This window comes from Bos mutus, chromosome 6 (assembly GCF_027580195.1).
Source record: "Bos mutus isolate GX-2022 chromosome 6, NWIPB_WYAK_1.1, whole genome shotgun sequence".
NCBI classification, from domain to species: Eukaryota; Metazoa; Chordata; class Mammalia; order Artiodactyla; family Bovidae; genus Bos; species Bos mutus.
The window spans coordinates 64034524-64039432 of record NC_091622.1 but is presented as its reverse complement, the minus strand read 5'-3'; the positions used below and the strand labels follow the sequence as shown (position 1 = coordinate 64039432).

At 51.0% G+C, this 4909-nt stretch overlaps 1 pseudogene; it reads left to right on the top strand.

Moving 5' to 3' along the window:
- The first annotated feature begins 594 nt into the window (after positions 1 to 594).
- LOC102268604 (kinesin-like protein KIF3C) lies at positions 595 to 4431 on the top strand (annotated as a pseudogene).
- Positions 4432 to 4909: the final 478 nt, after the last annotated feature.

Genomic DNA, 4909 nt, shown 5'->3' with positions numbered 1-4909 from the left:
CCAGTATGAGGTGGGTTCTTGGGACTGCCATTCAGCCAACACAACTCCTGTGGCTTCCATGGACTCTCCTTAATTCTGTAAGGACTGGAGAGCTGTGGAGGCCCAGCTTGCTGAACTGGTAGGGCCATCTCCCAGAATCCCCACCCCAGGAGTCTGTACACAGATTGAAGAGTGGCACTATGGGGGCCCACTGGGTCAGTCCCAATGATCCAGACCTAGAGAGAACAGTAGGTCTACCCAGGCTGTGGAGTGGGATGGGGGTGATAAAAGGACAGAGCAGTAAGATGGCCAGTAAAACCAAGGCCAACCCTGAAGGTGATGGCCCAGAGCCACCTTCTGGCTAAAGGGGTGACTGGTGTTCACTATTAGATCCTGTGCTGTGTGCTAAGTCATTTCGGACGTTGTCCGACTCTTTGCAACCCCATGGACTGTAGCCTGCCAGGCTCCTCTGTCCATGGGATTCTCCAGGCAAGAATACTGGAGTAGCCCTTCTCCAGGGTATCATTCTGACCCAGGGATCGAACCCACATCTGTTATGTCTCCTGCAATGGCAGGCGGGTGCTTTACCACTACTGCCAGCTGTGAAGCCCTGACATGGATGTAAAACTTGGCCAGGTGACTCTGTGAAACCCCTGCATTGCCCCAGGATAGCTTTCCAAGAGCTTCAACTTTAATACCATGCATGATGGCAGCTCAAAACAGAGACTTACGTGATGAAAATGTGAGAGCCTCAGTAGACTCACTATTTCAGGGTTTCAATGGCATGGTATTTGTTTATGGCCAGATAAGCACTGGCAGGACATACCACGCAGGGGGCCTAGATAGAATCCAGGTGACAAGGTCATCCCCAGTACCTCTGAGCACTTCCTCTATTTCTTGCATCCCTACTCTCAGCAGTGCCTGGTCCAGTCCTCCCACCTGGAGATATACCTAGAAGAGATTTGAGACCTGCTCTCCAAAGAGTCCAGCAGGAACCTAGAGCTGATGGAGAATGCTGAGGCATCTACATCAAGGATCTCTCCTCCTTTGTAACCAAGAATGTCAAGGAGATTCAGCATATGATGAACCTATGAGAGCAGACTCAGGTCATGGGCAACACACACATGGATGAAATCAGCTCTTGCTCCCACTCTACTTCCTCACAACCATGGGGTACAGTGGCTGTGATGTCCAGGACCACAGCTGTTTGGAAAAACTCAACCTTGTTGAACCTGGCCAGGAGCAAGAGATAGAACAAAGCACATCTCTACTTAACTGAAGGGACAGCCACACAGTCCATGGGTAATGATGACACTGGAGGTGGTGGAAGAGAACAGCACAAGGAAGCTTCCAAAATAAACCTCTCTCTGTCTTCCCTGGGCAATGTAATCACTGTCCTGGTGGGCAACAGGAGCACCCACATCCCCTATTAGGACACCAAGCTGATTTGGCTGCTCTAGAACTCTCCTGGGGGCAAAGATAAGATCATCATAGTGGCCAAACAGGTGCCAGTTTCTTACTGGCTACAAAAAGAGCCTCTCCAACCACCACTTTGCCAACAAAGACAAGGAAATCAAGAACAACCCCTGAGTGCATGAGGACCCCAAGGACACATTGCTGTATGAATTCCAGGAGATCACCTACCTGAAGTCTCATCTGGAGAAGAAAGAGATGCTGGAAAACTGGCTATGGAGGAAGAGCAGCAGCATAAAGAACACTAACATAAAAAGTAGCAGTATAAAAAGCACTATGTCAGCCCTCGGAGAAAGCAATGGCACCCCACTCCAGTACTCTTGCCTGGAAAATCCATGGACAGAGGAGCCTGGAAGGCTGCAGTCCATGGGGTCGCTAAGAGTCAGACACGACTGAGCGACTTCACTTTCACTTTTCTTTTTCATGATTGGAGAAGGAAATGGCAACCCACTCCAGTGTTCTTGCCTGGAGAATCCCAGGGACGCCGGAACCTGGTGGGCTGCCATCTATGGGGTCGCACAGAGTCGGACACGACTGAAGCGACTTAGCATAGCATAGCATAGCATAGCATAGCATAGCATAGCATAGCATGTCAGCCCTGGTAGGTTACCAGGAAGGGCCAGTAATCAAAGTCTGGGAGGCCAAAGAGGCAGATAACAACATCAACCACCACCACCCCACCTGCCCCAGCCTCCTGGAGCTAGCCTTGGATGAAAACATGTTTAATTACCTTCAGGTGTAGAAGCAGTGGCTCATGGAAGAGAAGGTGACCAGCCAGGATGACTGCAGTCTTACGAGTGAGAACAGGCAGAAGCTGCTAGGAATGAAGGAGAGGACGCTGCAAGACCTATGGCAGAAGCAAAAAGCCATGGAACCGCTTGCAGTCAAGTACAGGACCATGGAGAGTGAGCTTCTCCATTGGGGCAAGAACATCAAGAATCACACCAAAGAGAAGTAGAAGACATTGAAACTGAAGAGTGATGAGACTGCAGAGCAGAAATACCATGAACAGGAAATACAGCAGGAGGTGATGATCTGAGATGAGGAGGCAATGTAGTTTCAGGCTATATACACATCCATGCAGCAGGACATAGAAGTCAAACCCAGGAAACTCATGAAGTTCCAAGTCAAACAGCAGGTTGTGAAGGCAGAGACCTGGGGCCAGCATGATTAGTATATCCACATGTAGCAGAACCTGAAGAAGGCAAAGAATGAGGAGACCTAGGAACTCAGGTTAAAGTATGTAATCATTGAGAGCTTCATCCCCCTTGAGGAGAACAAGATTATAAACCTGCTTTTCCTGGACTATGAAGAAAAGCAATAGAAGGGCCAGCCAGTTGTGCCAGGTGGATTTAATAACAGCCAAAAGAAGCATCCCATGTTTGCAGTGGGCTACACGAGGTCTATCAGCCAGTACTCTTGGAGTGCCTGCCACCCCAGCTACACGGCTGAAAGTATGGGTTGACCTTTTTGGAGCTGGATATATCCCCTCCAGCTGTGTTTATGTTGGAATTCTCTCATGGTCAAGAACAAGACTCCCCATGCACTACATATGGAAAGGCTCATGCAGTTAAGACAGATTTCTGGAAAGAACATCTACCTGTAAAGTCTGAAAGTCCAGATCCTGGTCCCAGAGTCCTCAGTGGCCTCCAGGTGCCAGCATACATACCCCAGTGGCCTTTGCTATGCTGCACACCATGACAATTGTGGACCAAAATGACAATCTTCAGTCGGGCTACCCATCTGATAGACTCCTGGGATGATGCAGCTAAGCCTAGGGATCTGTCCTGAAAGCACAACTGTCAGTGACCACGTCTCCTCCGAGCTGACCGATCCATTGACCAGCAGGCCAGACACTAAGTTCTACCTGCAGGGGTCTGCCGGCTTTGCCCTCAGTGTGCTCTTGAAACAAAAGGAAACTCCAGAATCTTAAGTTCAGAGTGTTAGGTAGTTAGAATAGGGAAAAGGAGTCCAAAATGGTGGTGGCTAAAAGACAAAGAAGGGAAAAGCCTCTGAAAATAGAACAAAGGAAGGTCTGAAGACTGGAATGAGGACCTCTGGTAAAACAAACAGCACTCCTGGCTAGTCCAATTTACAAAGGGTAGGCCCAGTGGGAGGAGAAAAAGCATATATAAAGAGGAGCCAAAATTGTGCCGGAGTCTCTCTTCTCTTTGTGTCTTTTGGGTTGGCATGCCCTCACACCTCAAGGATGTATTTTCCTTTACCTTCTAAATAAAACTGAGCTGTAACACAGAGCTGTAACACTGCTCTGTCACTTCAAATTTTTGTTGCCAAGAGACAGAACAGAACCGAGGAAATTGGTTACTCTCCTGAGTAAGATGGGGGCAAGGGTGGAGTGGAGATGAGGGTGGTCTCCTTATTGACCTCTGATTTCTGGTACATGTCCATCCCTGAGATAACAGGGTTCAACACGGCTGACTCTCACCTTCATGGATATGCCTCCTGTGCTATTTGTGTATGGAGTTTTTGTGATTGTTGCTGTTTTGCAAGTTTACTTTGACACCTGGGGTGTAGATAATGGTTTCCTTGTTGTTGACTTCATAAAGTTCTCTTTCCTCTAAACAAGAAGTCCCTAGAGGAAGGGAGCACACCTGTTCAAGGCTGCAACAAGTGGGGAGGGGCCTCCAACCTCGGGCCCACGGGATGAGGGGCAGGGACCACGCAGTTTGAAGAGGCTGGCAGGGCTGGGTTACCGCAAGAAAACAGGCCAGCGGCCTGGCAGCCAGAGAGAATGGTGCTCTCAGCAAGCTGCGGGTGCTGACGGTGGGGCTGCTGGCATGGGAGCGGCTGCAGCAACAGAGAGAGTGGGTGCGGGTTCCCCCCCACCCCGGGGTGCAGCGGCTGGCTGGCTGGCTTGCTCAGGTGGTACTTGCCCACTGCTCTGAGGACCTACCCGCAGGTGGGCCTCGCAATTTCCTGCGCATGTCCAATGAGGCGGGGCCGCGCCAACTCTCTTGACGCACGAACTTCTGGAACCCCTGCCGCCGGCAAAGGTTCCTATACGTGGTGAGGTCTCAGCCCCCAAACTTTCTCACAGCCTGCATAATAGCACTTGGGCTTCTTTGAGGAACCGAGGTCAGCGCTACTTCGGCCCCGTCAGTAGCCTTCTTTGAGGTCAGGCTTGCTCTAGCCTGGTTTCTTGCTCAGGCTCCAGTTCCACGGGGGCTGGAGATCAGGCTTGCTTCTCGAGGGGCTCGCTGGAGGGGGCGGTGGGGATGGCTGCACTGCAGCCCAGGGGCGGGTGGTGGAGGGTGGTGGAGTGCAGAGGCAGGAGTTCCTTCTACAGGCCTCCAATTTGCAGTCTGCAAGGGCATGCGGCTGCGCTTGCTGATTGAAGTCCTCTGGGACCCCTGCTACTGGAAAGTGGAAAGCCCTGCCCTTGCCTTCTTGCCGCAGGGCAGTGTGATGGGTCAGCAGCTGCCTGGGCCCTTCTGAC